Consider the following 20,016-nt stretch of genomic DNA (forward strand, 5'->3'; position numbering starts at 1 on the left):
TCTCCCTTTGCCAGGCAACTGCTCTAACCACACAAGCTGGCTACACTCAGGGTGCAGAGCTCTGCTCAAGGTCTTTCCTGCCCAGTTATTCCCAGAGCCACTGTGCTCTTCATACCCTGGCTGAAGCAAGGAGGTCTCTCCTTGCCCGTTTACCCACGACTCCCTCAAAAGCTGTGTGGAGAAGAAATAAATAATTCATCTCCAGGTCTCTCTGAACCCCTTATCCAAACAACCCCTCTGCCTCTCACACTCTGCATGAAGCTGAACTGCAAATTCACCTCCGCTTCTCTCCTTGCCCCTTAGCCAAACACCCGCTCTACCCCTCAAGTGCAGAACTCAAGCCAGAATGAAAATTTGCCCCCACATCTCCTACATTCTTCCCCAGACACCCCTCTTCTCCTCAATAGCGGGTTGGAGCCAGGATAGAAAGTCCACCTCCAGCTCTCTCCTCGTTCCTCACCCCAGGGCTCCCTGTGCAACTCACATGGTGGACAACAGATATGTGGATGCTAAGAAAAGACATACCTACCAGGAAGGGCTCCTGGTGGATAACTGGACTCTAATTTTAAAACACTGGGACTCATATCCATTTCCACACAGGGGCTTCTCATCCCGCAATTCAGGGAGTGACCTGCAAACGTCCCCCAAAATGAACCAACCGATAAAAACATCTAGACTGGAAAAAAAAGAAATGACAGGACCAGAGCAGACCACATGGACTAGAGCAGAGCAGACCTGAGCTGTGTAGCCCGAAAGGGAATTCTCCCAGGACAGCCTCACCCCAGGGCCCCTTCAAAGCCGTGATGCCTCAGAATGAGGAAGAAGCAACACTGAGCTGTTCTCACAGGTGCAGCTTCATGGTTCCCCTGAAACAACACTGAGCTTCTCGCAGCCTCGCTGTATCACAGCCGTGCTATATCACTATTAGCTCCTTGCCTTCCTTACCACACCCCAGCTTAAGGACTCCAGTTGGTGTTCAGTTGAAGAGAATGACCATCAGTTAACAGACACCAGATACCAAAGGCAGACTTGATTCCCCAGACACAGACCCCAGTCCACAAAGACCCCGGTCCACACAGAAGACCCAAATCAAAAGCTAAACCTCAGACCCACAGCCAGACTCTGGACCATGAACACCACACACCAGGTGCCAGAGACTGACTGACACAGACACTGCACATCAGACCCTGGTGACGTACCTGCACATGGACCCCACACGAATCCAGGAAACCAGCCACCTGACCAGAATCCGGACAGCAGACAAAGAGCCAAATACAGTTCCACCAGAGCCACGGACACTGGAGTTGGAACTCTCATGTGTCATTAGGATCAAAGATCCCTAAGTGGGTGCTGGACACCGGACACCTGTTCAGACACAGGAGCTGAACCACAGGCCCCTGACCCTCACACTGTTCATAGGACTCCAGAAAGGGACCCAAGACCCTAACCCCAAAACTACACCTAACCCCTAAAACCCACAGCCCTAACCTGTGAAGCCCTGAACCTCTAAACTTCAAACATACGTAACCATAAAACCTTATTGTACAAAACATCAGGAGATGAAATCAAGCACAAGACAGCCTAGTGGGTGTGGCTCAGTAGACTGAAGGTTATCCCATGGACTGAGAAGTCTGGGTTCGATTCCCAGTCAGGGCACATGCCCAGGTTATGGGTTCAATCCCCAGTGGGGGGGTGCAGGAGGCAGCTGATCAATATTTCTCTCTCACATCAATGTTTCTATCTCTTTCTTCCTTCCTCTCTCTCTCTAACAAAATCAATAAAAACATATTGTAAAAATTTTTTAACATTGTAGACTTTATAAAATTAAAAACGAGATTCCAAAATGGTGACGAAGTGAATGGAAGCTACACAGAATTCACCGTCTCCCAGGACCAAACTGGAATTACAACTAAAATACAGACAAATTGACAGGAAAAAGCAACAGAAAAGCAGCTTGCAAGGACCATATAACCAGGGACACTGATTGGATCCTGGTAGGATTGCGAAGGTGCGAGATGGGGGCCGGGAGCCTTAGCTGTGAGCAGCACCCTCGGGTTAAACTCTCAAGTGGCTCCACAGCGCAGAGCCGGGACAGAGGCTAAAATAGCCACAGTCACTCACCTTGGCTCCAGCAGAGGGAGGGCAGACTGGACTGGAACTGTGTGGGGACACTCGGGATTTGGAGGGCGCTCAGAGAGCTTTTGCTGAGTTGCAGCCACGCAGGATGGTGGCCATTTTGCTTCTTCCCAGGGCTCTGGGATGAGGCAATGGCCCCTCCCTTGGAGATTCAACCCCACCCTATGGGCCATTGAAATGCAAATTGAGGATAACTAACAATCAGCATCTGCCCCACCCTCAGGAAATCCTATGCTGAGCATCTGAGGGAGTTTTTCAATCAACTGACAACCCAAAACTCTTCAAGTAACCTGGACTGCTAGCCTTCAGGCAAAAAGCTAAAGGATAACAGTACCATTCCTGGGCTAGCAACTCTAACCAGGAAAGTAAGACTTGACAGTGGTGTTTAATGTGGTTCCTCCCTCTTTCACCATTTCTCATCTAAACCCAGGAGAAGGAGCCACAAACAGCAGAACACCAACACCCACAGGGAAAACTTGGCAGGCTCTAAAGCCCACTGTGAGAGCCAAAATGGTGAAACACAGAAACAAAAGCTGAATGAAAGAACAAGAGACCTCCACCAAAGGTGAGATCAATGTGGAGAAGTTAGGCAAGTTAACAGAGCTAGAATTTAGAGCCATGATCTTGAGAAAGCTCAACAGCATGAGTAAGGACATAGAGATGCTGAAAATCAACCAATTGGATATTAAAAACCACCAAGAAGAGATCAAGAATGACATATCAGAAACAAAGAACACATTGGATAGCCTAAACAGGAGAGTAGAGGAAGCTGATGAGCGGATCAGTGAATTAGAAGACAGGGTAGAAAAAATCAACCAATCAGAAAACCAAAAGGAAAAAAATATTTAAAAACAGGAAGACAGCTTAAGAGAACTGTGGGACAACTGGAAACATAATAATATTCGCATCATAGGAGTCCCCAAAGAAGAAGAAAATGAGCAAGGGTTAGAAAATATATTCAAAGAAATAGTGACAGAAAACTTCCCTAATTTGGTGAAGGAAGAAGGCATTCAAGTTTAAGAAACACAGAGAGACCCAAGTAAGAAGAACCCAAATAGGCCCACACCAAGACACAAAGTAATTAAAATGCCAAAAATTCAAGACAAAGAGAGAATCCTAAAATCAGCAAGAGATAAGCAACAGGTTACCTACAAAGAAAACCCCATATGGCTCTCAGCTAACTTCTCGCAGGAAACACTGCAGGCCAGAAGGGAATGGCATGAAGTAATCAAGGCCATGAAAAACAAGGATCTGAATCCAAGACTACTCTACCCAGCAAGGATGTCATTCAAAATAGAAGGTCAAATAAAGAGCTTTACAGACAAAAAGAAAGGTTAAGGGAAAACATTAGCACCAAACCAGCACTGCAAGAAATGTTAAAAGGACTGCTATAATTAGTAGAAGAGAAAATGGCAATAAATAAGTACATATCAATAATCACCTTAAATGTAAATGGACTGAATGCTCTGATAAAAAGACACAGAGTAGCTGATTGAACAAGAAAGCATGGCCCTGGCCAGTTTGGCTCAGCGGTTAGAGCGTTGGCCTGCGGTCTGGAGAGACCTGGGTTCGGTTCCTGCTGGGGGCACGTGCCTCGGTTGCAGTTTGTCCCCGACAGGGCGTGTGGGTGGCGACCACTCGATGTGTCCCTTTCACGTCGATGTTTCTCTCTCTCTCTCTCTCTCTCTCTCTCTCTCTCTCTCTCTCCCCTCCTCTCCCACTCTATCTGAACAAAAATGGAAAAATGTCCTCAGGTGAGGATAAAAAAAAAAAAAAAAAGCATGATTCATATATATATTGTTTACAAGAGACCCACCTCACAACAAAAGACTCACGTAGGTTGAAAATGAAGGGATGGAAAAAAATTTCCAAGCAAATGGAAAGCAAAAAACAGCTGGGGTAGCAATACTCATATCTGATAAAATAGATTTCAAAATAAAGACCATAACTAGAGACAAAGAAGGCCACTACATAATATTGAAAGGATCTATCCAACAGGAATATATAACCTTGATAAACATATATGCACCCAATATAGGAGCACCAAAATATATTTAAAATCTTCTGGAGGACTTCAAAGGAGAAATCGATAGCAATACAATCATAGCAGGGCTCTTCAACAACCCATTGACACCACTGGATAGAGGCTCTAGACAAAAAATTAGCAAGGAAACACAGACTCTAAACAAAAGCGCTAGATCAAATGGATTTAATAGATATCTACAGAGAATTACACCCCAAAACTGCAAAATTTACATTCTTCTCAAGTGCACATGGGACATTCTCAAAGATAGACCACATGATAGGACACAAACTAAAACTCTACAAGTTCAAGAAGATCACAATGGCATGAAACTAGAAATCAATTGCAACAAAAACATGCAAAGTCATTTGAACACATGGAGGCTAAATAGCATGTTATTAAACAATGAATGGGTTACCGAGGAGATCAAGGAAGAAATTTAAAACTTTCTGGAAACCAAGGAAAATGAACACACAACAACACAAAATCTATGGGATGCAACAAAAGCAGTTCTGAGAGGCAAGTTCATAGCACTACAGGCCTACCTCAAGAAACAAGAAAAATTTCTAATTGACTGTCTAACCTCACAACTTAAAGAATTAGAAGCAAACAAAAAGAAAACCCCAGAGCAAGTAGAAGGAAGGAAATAGTAAAGATCAGAGCAGAAATAAATGACATAGAGACCAAAAAAACAATTCAAAGGATCAATGAAACAAAGAGCCGGTTCCTTGAAAAGATAAACAAGATTAATGGACCCTTAGCTAGACTCACCAAGAAACAAAGAGAGAGAACCCAAATACACAAAATCAGAAATGAAAGGAGAAGTAACAACCAGCACCACAGAAACACAAAAGATCATTAACAGCTACTATGAACAATTATATGGCAACAAATTCGACAATCTAATCAAAATGGACAAATTTCTAGAAACATACAGTCTCCTAAAACTGGACAGGGAAGAGATAGAAAACTTGAACAGACCAATAACAACTAAGGAAATTGAAGAGGTAATCAAGACTCTCCCAGCAAACAAGAGCCCAGGCCCAGATGGCTTCACGGGAGAGTTTTACTGAATATTCAAAAAAGAACTAACACCCATTCTCCTCAAACTATTTCAAAACATGCAAGAAGAAGGAAGACTTCCAAACTTGTTTCATAAGGCCAGCATAATTCTAATTCCAAAACCAGCAAAAGACACTACAAAAAAAGAAAACTACAGGCCAATATCCCTGATAAACATAGATGCCAAAATCCTGAACAAAATACTAGCAAATCAGATCCAGCACATACCTCAAAAAAAATTATTCACCATGACCAAGTGGGATTCATCCCAGGGATGCAAGGCTGGTACAATATTCACAAATCAATAAATGTGACACACCACATAAACAAAATGAAAAATAAAAACCACACGATCATATCAGTAGACGCTGAAAAAGCATTCAACAAAATCCAGCATACATTTCTGATAAAAACGCTCAGCAATGTGGGAATAGAGGGATCATATCTCAACATAATAAAGGCCATATATGAAAGACCTACAGCCAATATCATACTCAATGGGCAGAAACTAAAAACATTTCCCTTAATAACAGGAACAAGACAGTGATGTCCACTTTTGCCACTCTTATTTAACATAGTACTGGAAGTCTTAGCCACAGCAATCAGACAGGAAGAAAGCATAAAAGGGATCCAAATTGGAAAGGAGGAAGTGAAACTGTCATTATTTGCAGATGACATGATATTATACATAGAAAACCCTAAAGACTCCATCAAAAATCTACTAGACGTAATAAATAAATTTGGCAAAGTAGCAGGATACAAAATTAACATCAGGAAATCGACGGCATTCTTATCCACCAATAATGAACTCACAGAAAGAGAAACTGAAAAAACAATCCCATTTACCATCACGGCAAAAAAATTAAGATATACCAAAGAAGCAAAAGACCTATTTGCAGAAAACTACAGGACACTGAAAAAAGAAATAGAGGAAGATATAAAAAAGTGGAAGCACATACCTTGTTCATAGATTGGAAGAATTAACATCATTAAAATGTCCATATTACCCAAAGCAATCTATAGATTCAATTCAATCCCCATCAGAATACCAACAACATATTTCACAGAACTAGAACAAATACTTCAAAAGTTCATATGGAACGAAAAAAGACCCTGAATAGCCACAGCAATTTTGAAAAAGAAGGACAAAGTAGGTGGGATCACAATACCAGATTTCAGGTTATACTACAAAGTGACTGTAATCAAAACAGCCTGGTAGTGGCACAAGAACAGGCATATAGACCAGTGGAACAGAATAGAGAACCCAGAAATGGACCCATGGCAATATGCTCAATTAATATTTGACAAAAGTGGCAAGAGCATACAGTGGAGTAAAGACAGCCTCTTTAATAAATGACATTGGGAAAATTGGACAGCTACATGCAAAAAAAATGAAACTAGACCATCAACTTACACCATACACAAAAATAAACTCAAAATGGATAAAAGACTTAAATGTGACCCATGAATCCATAAAAATTCTAGAAGAAACTGTAGGCAACAAAATTTCAGACATCATATCCAGCAGAATTTTCACTGATACATCACCTAAAGCAACAGAAACAAAGAAAAAAATGAACACATGGGACTACATCAAACTAAAAAGCTTCTGCACAGCAAAAGAAACAACCATCAAAATGGAAAGGCAACCTACTGTATGGGAGACCATCATTGTCAATGATACATCAGATAAAGGGTTAATTTCCAAAATATATAGAGTACTCATACAACTCAACAAAAGGAAGACAAAGAACCCAATTAAAAAATGAGCAAAGGAACTAAATAGACACCTCTCCAAACAGGACATACAAATAGCCAAGAGACATGAAGAAATGCTCAACATCACTAATCATCAGAGAGATGCAAATTAAAACAACAATGAGATATCACCTCACACCTGTCAGAATGGCCGCCATCAACAAATCATCAAACAAGTGTTCGCTAGGGTGTGGAGAAAAGGGGACACTAGTACACTGCTGGTGGGAATGCAGACTGGTGCAGCCACTGTGGAAAACAATATGGTGTTACCTCAAAAAATTAGAAATTGAACTTCCATTTGACCCAGTGATCCTGCTTCTAGGAATATACCCTAAGAATCCTGAAACACCAATCAGAAAGAATATATGTACCCCCATGTTCATAGCAGCACTATTTACAATAGCTAAGATCTGGAAACAGCCCAAGTGTCCATCAGCCAACGAATGGATAAAAAAGCTGTGGTGCATATACACAATGGAAGAAAGAAGGATCTCTTATCCTTTGAGATGACATGGAAGAACCTAGAAAGTATTATCCTAAGTGAAACAAGCCAAGCAGAAAAAGACAAATACCACATGATCTCACTTATATATGGAATATAATGAATATAACAGTCTGAGGAATAGGGTAGACCCAGAAACATGGAAGTAGGGTACAGACTGACAACCCTCAGAAGAGGGGGTACTGGGGGGTGGGAAGAGATAAACCACAGAACGTATATGCATGTATGCATAACCAATGGACATGGACAACAAAGCCGGGGATGGGGTGGGGGGGATGGGGAGGAGGGTGTCAATGGGGTGAAAAGAAGAAACATCTGTAACAAAAATAAATAAATAAATAAATAAATAAATAGAATTTTTAAAAAAACTACTCTGTAATAGAAGTTGTTCAGAGAAAACAAAAACAAAAAACAAGCCACAAACTGGTAAAAAAAAAAAAAAAATCATTGCAAAACATATATATGATCAAATATTTCTGCTCAAAATCCACAAAGAACCTTAAAACAAACAACCAAACATGGGTAAAGATCTGAATAGACTCCTGACCAAGGAAAATGTACAATGAGGATTAAAAAAGGTGGTCCTCTGGAAATTAACCACTTGCTGATCTTTTAATAAATTCTGAATTAAACAGGACATGGAGGTTAGTCAAACCCAATGCATAAAAATTCCTTAGTGAAGGCTTATCTTTGCCTTAACCAAGCTCTGTGCATTGTTTCTGGGCAGCCACAAGAACATACCTTTGAAATGCCCCCAGCAGACTCCTAAAGTGACAGAGCACCAATTACAACAATGACTTCTCTCCTCACCCCTTACTGAAACATCCATCACCCCTCATGCAATGGACCTGAGTCAGAATGGAAATTTTGCTTTCAGGTCTCCAGCACCTCCTTTCCCAGACATTCTTTCTGCTCCTAAAAAACGGGCCAGAGCTTAGATTTAAAAATTTGCCTTCAGCCCGAGCTGGGTGACTCAGTTGCTTAGAGTGTCGTCCTGATTCACCAAGGTTTCAGGTTTGATCCCCAGTCAGGACACACACAGGAATCAACCAGTGAGGGCATTAATAAGTGAAACAACAAATTCATGTTTCTCTGTCTCTCTCTCCACCCTCCCCACTGCTCTGTCTCTAAAATCAATCCGTAAGCCCAGCTGCTGTGGCTCAGTGGTTGAGCATCAACCTGGCACCAAGAGGTCACTGGTTCGATTCCCGGTCAGGGCACATGCCCAGGTTGTGGGCCCGATCCCCGATGGGAGGAATGCAGGAGGCAGCTAACTGATGTTCTTTCTTATCGATGTTTCTCTCTTTCCCTCCCTTTCTCTCTCTCTAAAATCAATAAAGTAAAAGCAAATAAATAAAATCAATACATTAAAAATTCACCTCCAGGTCTCTCCTCTCTTACAACAGTAAACCCTGTGCCACTCACATGCCAGACATCAAACATGCGGATCCTGAAAAGGAAAATACTTACTAAGGAGGGCTTTTGGTGGATAAAGGGGGTCAAGAGCCTGGCAGCCATTTCTACACAGGGGCTTCTCATGCCGTCCACACTTCAAGGATAAATTGGTGCTGACCTGCCTTCCTCCGGCATTAAACAGACCTATGAAGATGTCTGCAAGGAGCAGAGAACAGTAGAAATGACAGGACCAGACCAGAAACCATGAAGGGCAGCAGAGCTGAGCTGTCTGGATAAGAGGGAATTCACCTGGGCTGCCTCACTGCAATTCAACTTGGGGTCTCCTGTTGGCGTTGAATGGGAGCCAGTGACCTAGGTGACAGATGCCAGAGCCAGACCAGTACCCTGGACACAGACCCTAAATGTCTGATCCTGCAGCAGACCCGAATACAAAGATGGAACCCAGAACACTTCTTACGTTAAAATAATGCATTCCAAAATAATCATAAGATTCGGTTCAACTAATCACACATCATCCAAAAGTAAAGACTGCCCAGGCATTTTAGAAATTTGATTTTCTACGGAAAACTGTATATTTAACATAAGCCATGTTGTTTTCAAATTTGAAAGTTTGAAAAACATAGTTGACATTCTAAATTACCACCAAAATAAACCTTAAAGTTATACTGATCCTTCCCCGACAGGAACTTAACATCTGAGCATCAGAAACATTCAGACTTTTGTCCAGTTCACAGGACCTGCCCACTTCTTACACACGGGTTTCTGCTGACCCAGAGTCATCTCCGCAACAGGACCTTCAAGGATACGTTGTCAAGCATAAGACACATGAATAAATAATCTCTATGGATACAAACAGTAACTTAAGTGTATAATCAATGAGAACACACCATAGCAACAAACCCGACAGAATGCCTAGAAATAACCTTCACAGGAATATGCAGAACCTGCATGGAATTATAAAATGCTTCCCACATAAAATAATAAATACATAAACAAAGTAACATCATGTTCTTGAATAAAAAAATATATACAATGATCTCAATTTCCCAAAGTTGTTTGTACATTCCTTGTGATATGGATTTAAATTTCAGCAATATTTTAAAAAATTGAAATTGCTATATTTACTTCACCTGTTAAAATAAGGAAGACTAGAAAATTCTGAAAAGCAAAATAATTAACAGAAGAAAATCTGGCCAGAAGAAAAATACGTTGTATTATAAAGTTTCAGTAATTATAAAGTGGGGTAAGATCTTGTGAGCAAATTGTTGGGGTTCAAGTCCCTCTGCTGTCTGCTGGCTTCCAGCACCCCTGCCAGAGCTGATGCCACCCTCCAGTCCTCCCCCTCACCCCACGGAGCCCCACGGAGACAAGCTTTTTAATTAGTAGAGTCATTCTACGCCTTAATTGTGGGGAAAAGAAGTTTGCAAGTCCCTCAGAGGCTAATTCTTGGCCAAGTAAGGAACAACTGAGTGCACACATTAGGATTATGTATTGTTACGCCAGGTGCTGAGGTCTCAGAAAACCTCGGGGCAGTGTTTTGGATTCTGAAGAAATAACCGGGAGGACAGCCGTGAAGGACGTGGGTTTATCAGTCTCCGTGAGCCCAGGTGGCAGCCCTTTCCTGCTGCGCCCACGGGCTGCCGCGGTGAAGCGTAACCGCTGAATCCCACTCAGCTGCAGACGCGCACACTGGGGGTGGCCGGCTTCCCAGCACAAGCTTTTACAGAGCACAGACAGCAGAGAAGAACACGGCATGAAGGGAGGGGGAGGTGTTTCCCCACAAGCTGTGTGCAATCCAAACTGCTGTGTTCATCACTGAGGAGCCGGCCAGCTCCCCAGGTCTCACAGTCCGCTTGTTGATGGCCTTCACGTCTTCCCAGGTCGTGGCAGAAGAGACAGCCTGCGCGCACTGGGAGGATTAGAAAGGACTGTGGAATGCGCACTGGTGCTGTCTCGGCTGAGTCACCTCCACAGGCTGAGCCCCAGCCCGGGTTTCAGCCCCCTTTTATACATGATGAGCCTCCTGGTGTTTGGGGGTTTTCTAGTTCCTCTGTAGTTTAGGCGGATGGCAGATGTAAGGGGATTATAAAAGCCAGGGGGGAGGGGTCTCTGCACTGCCCAAGGGGCTGCACCTGGCTTGCCTTCTCATCCCCCCTCCCCCACTCTTGATTCTCAAACTGCTCCCAGCCACAGAGAATATCTTGGACAGGGAGTTCCCTTAGTGCCCCGTGAGAAAGAGGGGTGACATCTCTCTGACTGCTCCCTGCTGAAATAGGGACATTGAAGGGGAGGGATGCAGCAACTAGAGTTCTTCACAGTTTAGAGGTAAGTAGTTGGGGGTCCTTGTCTGAAGCATCATTTGGAGCTTTATTGTTTCTAAGCGAGAGGAAATGAAACAGGTCAGCGTGTTGAAAATACAAAAGCCAAACTGGAACAGTATGAAAAGCATCAAGAGAGGACCAGCTAATGGGGGCCCCAAGATACCCAGTATTTGTTCCTTTAACTGCTGGGCCATGTCTCTAACTATTTCTGACTAATTAACATAAAAGAAAAATTCCTCATTTAAGTAGAGGCATATTCCTCCCTTTTCAGCAATCAGCAGGTCTAACCCCTTCTATTTTGTAATACTACTGCTGCTAAGGAGTCTACTTGATCCTGTAAGGCTACTAAGGATACAGAGTCCAGTGCTGGGATCGGTCCAGCAGGTGATGGCCATCAAGTCTACTGGCGGAGTCCTCAGGTACTTGGCATAGAGTGATCAGCAGGTTTTGCTGTCCTCTTAAGGGAGACCTGCAGAGGATTGTCCTGGCTGGTGGTCACGCTCCAGGCTGGTTGGTTGTCATGTGGCAGGTGAGCTGCCTTCACCCCTGAGCGGTGGATCCAGGTGTCAGACCTGCAACCCTGAGAGCTGTGGGAGTGGGCAGTACAACTAAATAGGCCCTTTCCAGTCTTTTATCCAGACTTGGTCCCCTGGTCTGTGGGGTGTACAGTTATTCCCAGGGAAATGGGTATTTTATCAGTTACCCACTCATGTACCTCAATAATTGTTTTTCCAGCCCTGACCGATTTTTCTCAGTGGTTAGAGCATCAGCCCATGAACCGGAGAGTCCCAGGTTCAGTTCCTGCTAAGTGTGCATACCTTGGTTGCAGTTTGTCCCTGACCTCAGCTGGGGACGTGTGGGTGGGGACCACTCGATGTGTCTCTTTCACATTGAGGTTTCTCTCTCTCTCTTCCTCCCTCTCTCCCTCCCATTCTATCTGAAGATAAATGCAAAAGCATCCTTGGGTGAGGATAAAAAAAAAAAAAAAAAAAAAGAATGGTTTTCTTCTAGTCCTTGTAGTTGTTTTTGGATTTCCAAATTCTCCAGTTTTTTATATCCCCTTTGAATTTAATCAGTGGGGGAGGTCTCCCGTATAAGATTTCAAAAGGGGAGAAGCCTATCTTTGCCCAAGGGGTACAATGTACTCACAGGAGAACTAGGGGTAGTAAGTCAGTCTAGGGCGGGTTGGTTTCTTGACATAGTTTTGCCACGGTCTGCTTAAGGGTCCAATTAATGTGTTCTACTTTCCCTGAGCTCTGGGGCCTGTAGGCCGTGTGCAAATTCCACTGGACGCCTCGAGTTTTAGCTACCTGCTGTACTATTTCTGCTGTGAAGGCTGGGCCATTGTCTGATCCTATAGTCAATGGCATTTCGTATCTCAGGATGATGTCTCTCAGTAGAACTTTGGTTACTTCTCTTGCCTTTTCAGTACGTGTGGGGTAAGCTTCAACCCAGCCGGAGAAAGTACAGATGGAAACCAGGAGATATTTATTTCCTCTCCTGGGTCCTGTTTCCGGGAAGTCTACCTCTAGAGCTTCAAAGGGTGCTTGGCCGCAGCGCTGGATCCCGGCATCCCGGTGGGGACTTGTCTGGCGTTGTTTTGAGCACAGAGGAGACAGCGTTGGGAGACTGAGGCACAGAGGGATGGAAGTCGAGCAATCAGGTAGTACCGGCTTCGTAAGGCTTCTAGGGCGGTTTTTCCCATTGTCTGAGTTCTCTTCAGTCTCGCCCGATTCTCTCCGTTTTCTGAGTTCTCTTCGCTCTCTCCTGATCCTCTCCGTTTTCTTTCTTTTTAATTATTTTTATTAATTTATTTTTGTTACAGATGTTTCTCCCTTTTCCCCCCTAGACACCCTCCTCCCCATCCTGCCCCCCACAACCCTAGCATTATTGTCCATGTCCATTGGTTATGCATACATGCATATAAGTTCTTAGGTTCATCTCATCCATCACCCCCGGCCCCATATTCTGAGGTTTGTCAGCCTGAACCATACTCCTTTTTATGTCTCTGGGTCTATTTCTTTCATCAGCCCACCCTGTTCATTATATTCCACAAATAAGTTAGATCATGTGATATTTGCCTTTCTCTGATTGGCTTATTGTACTTAGCATAACACTCTCGAGGTCCCTCCATGTTGTCTCAAAGGATAAGAGATCTTTCTTTCTTACAGCTGCATAGTATTTCATTGATGTACCACACCTTTTTTATCCACTCATCTATTGATGGACACTTGGGTTGTTTTCACATCTTAGGGATTGTAAATAGTGCTGCTATGAACATGGGGGTACATATATTCTTTCTGATTGGTGTTTCAGGCGTCTTAGGATATATTCCTAGAAGTGAAATCACTAGGTCAAATGGCAATTCAATTTTTAATTTTTTGAGGAAACACCATACTGTTTTCCATAGTGGCTGCACCAGTCTGCATTCCCACCAGCAGTGTACTAGAGTCCCTTCTTCTCCGCCAGCACTTGTTGTTTGATGATTTGTTGATGGCAGCCATTCTAGCAGGAGTGAGGTGATACCTCATTGTTGTTTTAATTTGCATCTCTCTGATGATTAGTGATGTTGAGCATTTCTTCATATGTCTCCTGGCCATTTGTATGTTCTTTTTGGAGAGGTGTCTATTTAGGTCCTGTGCCCATTTTTTTGTTTGTTTTTTTGTTTTGTTTTTTATCCTCACCCAAGGACATTTTTCCATTTTTTGTTCAGATAGAGTGGGAGGGAGAGAGAGGAACAGAGAGAGAGAGAAACATCGATGTGAAAGGGACACATCGAGTGGCTGCCTCCCGCACAACCCAACCAGGGCCGGGGACAAACTGCAACTGAGGTATGTGCCCTTAGCAAGAACCAAACCTGGGTCTCTCTGAACCGCAGGCCAACGCTCTAACTGCTGAGCCAAACCGGCCAGGGCTTCTGCCCATTTTTTAATTAGGTTCTTTGTCTTCCTTTTGTTGAGTTGTATGAGCACTCTATATATTTCGGAAATTAACCCCTTATCTGATGTATCATTGGCAATGATGTTCTCCCATACAGTGGGTTCCCTTTCCATTTAGATGGTTGTTTCTTTTGCTGTGCAGAAGCTTTTTAGTTTGATGTAGTCCCTTGTATTCTTTTTTTTTTCCTTTGTTTTTGTTGCCTTAGGTGATGTGTCCGTGAAAATTCTGCTGCGTATGGTGTCTGAAATTTTGTTGCCTACATTTTCTTCTAGAATTTTTATGCATTTATGAGTCACATTTAAGTATTTTATTTTGAGTTTATTCTTGTATATGGTGTAAGTTGATGGTCTAGTTTCACTTTTTTTTTAATGTAGCTGTCCAATTTTTTCAACACCATTTATTAAAGAGACTGTCTTTACTTCATTGTATACTCTTACCACCTCTGTCAAATATTAATTGAGCATATTGTCTTGGGTCAATTTCTGGGTTTGTTGTGCCAATACCAGCCTGTTTTTATTACAGTGGCTTTGTAGTATAACCTGATATTTGGTAATGTGATCCTTCTTACTTTGTTCTTCTTTTTCAAGATTTCTGTGGCTATTCAGGGCCTTTTTTGGTTCCATATGAACTTTTGGAGTGTTTGTTCTAGTTTTGTGAAATATGTCATTGATATTTTGGTGGGGGTATGGACATTTTAATGATGTTAATTCTTCCAATCCATGAACATGGTATATGCTTCCACTTTTTTATATCATCCTCTATTTTTTTTCTTTTGTTGTTGTTGTTCAATGACCTGTAGTTTTCTATGAAGAAGTCCTTTACTTCTTTGGTTAAGTTTATTCTTAGGTATCTTAATTTTTTTTTGCTGCGGTAGTAAATGGGATTGCTTTTTTAGTTTTTATTTGCATTTCTTTTTCTGTGAGTTCATCATTGGTGTATAAGAATGTCACTGATTTTTTTATGTTAATTTTGTATCCTGCTACTTTGCCAAATTCATTTATTAACTCTAGTAGATTTTTGATGGAGTCTCTAAGGTTTTCTATGTACAATATCATGTCATCTGCAAATAATGACAGTTTCACTTCTTCCTTTCCAACTTGGATCCCTTTTCTTTTTTCTTCATGTCTAATTGCTGTGGCTAAGACTTCCTGTACTATGTTAAATAAGAGTGGTGGAAGGGGGATGCTTTTAGTTGTTGCCTATTGAGTATGATGTTGGCTGTAGGTTTTTCATATATGGCCTTTATTATGTTGAAATATGATCCCTCCCACATTGCTGAGCATTTTAATCAGAAATGGGTGCTGGATTTTGTCAAATGCTTTATCAGCATTTATTCAGCTATGATCATATGGTTTTTATCTTCCATTTTGTTTTTAGAGGAACTTTAGGTTAACAACAGAATTGAGTGGGAAATGCAGAGATTTCCCATATGCCCTCTGCATGCACAGTCTCCCCCATTATCAACATTCCCTGCTAGAGTGACACATTTGTTATAACAGATGAACTTCACTGGCACATCATAATGACCCAGAGTCGATACAGTACATTAGGGTTCACTCTTGGTGTTGTACATACATTCTTTGGGTTTCTACAAATGTATATTGGCATCTACCCGCCATTATAGTAACATGCAGAATACTTTCACTACCTTAAAAAGCCTCAGTAGGCCTGGCCAGTTTGGCTCAGTAGTTAGAGCATCAGCCTGCAGACCAGAGTCGCAGGTTCAATTCTCGGTTTCAGTCTGGTCCCCAGCCCTCAGGGTGGTGCAGAAGGCAGCCAGTTGATGTGTCTCTCTCACATCGATGTTTTTCTCTCTCTCCCCCTCCCACTCTATCTGAAGATAAAAGAAAGAAACATCCTGGGGTGAGGATCTTAATATTTTTAAAAAGCTTCTGTACTCCACCTATTCATCTCTCCCACCCTCCTGACCCCAAACAGCCACTGCTTCTTTTACTGTGTCCACAGTGTAGTCATTTCCAGAATGTCACAAGGTTGGAACACAGTCTTTTCAGACCAACTTTGTTCATCCAGCAAGACAGATCTAAGATTTCTCCATGATGGCAGCTCAGTCTATGGAGCCTGCACCTTCCCCTCCTTCTTTCACCCACGTGCATTTTCTTTTCTTTTTTTTTTCCGATATTTTGTTCAGATAGTGTGGGAGGGAGAGAGAGAGAGACATCGACATGAAAGGGACACATCGAGTGGCTGCCACCTGCACAACCCAACCAGGGCCGGGGACAAACTGCAACCGAGGTACATGCCCTTAGCAGGAACCGAACCCAGGTCTCTCTGGACCGCAGGCCAACACTCTAACCGCTGAGCCAAACCGGCCAGGGTGCATTTTCTTTTCTTTTTCAATCTTTATTGTTGAATATATTACAGATGTTCCTCATTTTTCCCCCATTGACCCCCTCCTCCCCACTCCTGCCCCCTCCTGCCCCACTCCTGCCTTTTCCCACACTGTTGTCTGTGTGCATATAAGTTCTTTGTTTAATTTCTTCCCACCCCCAACCCCCTTCCCTTTGAGGTTTGTCAGTCTAGCAACCAATTTGTACTTCTTTTTTTGTTTGTTTGTTATCATCCTCACCCGAGGACATTTTTTCATTTTTTGTTCAGGAAGAGTGGGAGGGAGAGAGCGGAAGAGAGAGAGAGAAACATCGATGTGAAAGGGACACATGGAGTGGTTTTTCACCCATTCCCCCAACCCCCCTCCCACCTGGCAACCAACAAAATGTTCTCTGTATCTATGAAAATGTTTCTGTTCTGCTTGTTCATTGTGTTTGTAGATTCAATTGTCAATAGATATGTATCCATTCCCATTTTGTTTGTTCATAATTTGTATCTTTTTCTTCAAAAAGACCCTTCAACATTTCATATAATAATGGTTTGGTGGTGATGAACTCCTTTAGCTTTTCCTTGTGTGGGAAACTCTCTTTTGAGAAATCAGCTGACAGTCTATGGGAGCTCCCTTGTAGGTAACCAAATGCTTTTCTCTTGCTGCTTTTAAGATTCTCTCTTTGTATTTAACCTTTGGCATTTTGATGATGATGTGTCTTGGTGTGGGCCTCTTGGGGTTCATCTTGTTTGGGACTCTCTGTGCTTCCTGGACTTGTATGTCTGTTTCCTTCACCAAGTTAGGGAAGTTTTCTGGCATTATTGTTTCACATTGGTTTTCGATTTCTTGTTCTCTCTCTTCTCCTTCTGGCACCCCCAAGATACAAATGTTGGCATGCTTGAAGTTGTCCCAGAGGCTCCTTACACTCTCCTTATTTTTTTGGATTCTTGTTTCTTTTTGCTGTTCTGATTAGGTATTTTTTGCTTCCTTGTATTCCAAATCGATGGTTTGCTTCTTGGCTTTACCCACTCTACCATTGAATCTGTGTAAATTATTCTTTATTTCAGTTAATGCCTCCTTCATTTCTGACTGTGCATCCTTCATTTCTGACTGGTCCTTTTTTATGCTCTTGAGGCCCTCACTAAGTTTGCTGAGGTTCTCACTGTGTTCGTTGAGGATCCTTATAAGCAGTATTTTGAACTCAGCATCTGTTAGGTTGCTTATCTCCATTTTGCTTAGTTCTTTTTTTTTTTTTTTTTATCCTCACCCAAGGACATTTTTCCATTCTTTGTTCAGGTAGAGTGGGAGGGAGAGAGAGGAACAGAGAGAGAGAGAGAGAGAAACATCGATGTGAAAGGGACACATCGAGTGGCTGCCACCCGCATGACCCAACCAGGGCCGGGGACAAACTGCAACCGAGGTACGCGCCCTTAGTGGGAACTGAACCCGGGTCTCTCAGGACCGCAGGCCGACGCTCTAACCGCTGAGCCAAACCGGCCAGGGCTGCTTAGTTCTTTTTCTGGGGTTTTGTTCTGTTCTTTCATTTGAGACCTGTTTCTTTGTCTCCTCATTTTGGCTGCCTCCCTGTGTTTGTTTCTATATATTACTTAACAAGAAGTATGGGGCTAGCTGAGACCAGATGCTGCTTGTTTGAAAGAATTTAGGAAAATGTGAAGGAGGATCCAAGACAGGCCAGTCCTATGGTAAAGCAACTGGCAACAACTTGGGTGGGCCTGAAAGTTGGGTGGGGTGGGGCGGGACCTCAGGGAGTCAGCAGGGCGGGGCTACCAGTGTGAGCCAGGTTGCTGGAGTCCCAGATATGGTGGCTGTCTGCCGCCCCAGGGAAGGGCTCACTAAAGGAACAAGGCCTCTGACAGCACGTTTGTCCTGGAGAAAGCCCCTCTCCAGCCCTTGCTCCAGTACCAAACAGCTCAGTTCTTCCCTGTATGTCTCTGGTGCCCCTCGAGCTGCCTCCCCTCCAAACTTAGAGGGAGTGAGTCTGATAAGTCCGTGTGTGGGCCCTTTAAGAGGAGCTGCCTGGGGCTCCAGCCGCCTCAACCTCCCTGAGCCTCAGTTCCCGCTGGTTTTTCCAGCCAGAAGTTATGGGTATTCTCTTTCTGAAACTGGAACTCTGAGTGGGGTGCCTGGTGTGGGATGGGGACCCCTCAGTCCTCAGGAAGGACCTTCCCAGCCGAGGTGGACTCCTGATTTTTATCCACCACACGTGGGTGTGGGACCAGCCTGTTTGCCTCCGCCTCTCCTACCAGTCTCGATGTGGCTGCTGCTTTAATTCTGTAGACGTAGGACTGCCGTTCAGTTCAATTTCAGGAGGTTCTGAATGATGGTTGTTCTGTACTTTAGTTGTAACTTTCATGTGATTGTGAGAGGACGCGATTCCGCACTTACCTCTGCCGCCATCTTGACCGGAAGTCTGCATTTTCTTTAAAAAAAAAAAAATGTTCTTATTGATTTTAGAGAGAGAGAAAAGGGGAGAGAAAGAGAGAAAAAAAACATTGATGAGAAAGAGAAATACCAAGCAGCTGCCTCATAAACGCCCCCCTACTGGGAACTGAACCCAGGGATGTGCCCTTTACCAGAATCACATCCACAGCCTCTGGGTCACACTGAGCCACACCGGCCAGGGCAGGTGCTTTTTCTCTAACTCCGTTTCTACCTCTGTGACTTTCTAAATAAACCTTTTGTTTGTATTTGAAAAATAGAGGATGCATAAAGTTATGTTAAAATTAGCCCTGGCCGGTTTGGCTTAGCAGTTAGAGCATTGGCCTGTGGTCCCAAGAAACCCAGGTTTGGTTCCCGCTAAGGGCATGTACCTCGGTTGCAGTTTGTCCCTGGCCCTGGTTGGTCGTGCGGGTGGCAGCCACTCGATGTGTCCCTTTCACGTTGATGTTTCTCTCTCTCTCTCTCTCCCTCCCTCCCTCCCTTCCTCCCTCCCTCCCACTCTACCTGAACAAAAAATGGAAAAATGTCCTCGGGTGAGGATTAAAAATAAATAAATAAATAAAATTACTGCCAGTTTAGCTCAGTGGTTAGAGTGTCAGCCTGCAGTCCCGAGAGACCCAGGTTCAGTTCCCGCTAAGGGCGAGTACCTGGATTGCAGATTGTCCCCAGCCCTGGTTGGTCATGCGGGTGGCAACCACTCGATGTGTCCCTTTCAGGTCGATGTTTCTCTCCCTCCCTCCCTCCCACTCTATCTGAACAAAAAATGGAAAAATGTTCTCGGGTGAAGATAAAATAAATAATAATAATAAAATTTAAAAATAAATAAACTACTCTTTCATTTTAATAGATTGGCAGGTGAAATTTTTTGAAAATGCCTTTTTATAGCCAAAACACCATCAGTGCCAGAAGCTGACCAAATTAAGAAAGCTTTGACATGGTGCTCCTCTGAATATTTTACAAGACTATAACGAAAAGATAAAACCTATTTGGGAGAGATAGTTTAATGTCCACCCAGGAGGAGAGACTAGAAGTCATTTGTATATCTCTTTATTACTTTAAAAGT

At 43.2% G+C, this 20,016-nt stretch overlaps 1 pseudogene; it reads right to left on the reverse strand.

Annotated features, from left to right (window-relative positions):
* The window catches only part of LOC118643410, a 51,038-nt pseudogene extending 32,127 nt beyond the window's left edge, over positions 1-18,911 (reverse strand).
* Between the last annotated feature and the right edge of the window lie 1,105 nt (positions 18,912-20,016).

Source organism: Molossus molossus, unplaced genomic scaffold (genome assembly GCF_014108415.1).
Source record: "Molossus molossus isolate mMolMol1 unplaced genomic scaffold, mMolMol1.p scaffold_m16_p_35, whole genome shotgun sequence".
NCBI lineage: Eukaryota > Metazoa > Chordata > Mammalia > Chiroptera > Molossidae > Molossus > Molossus molossus.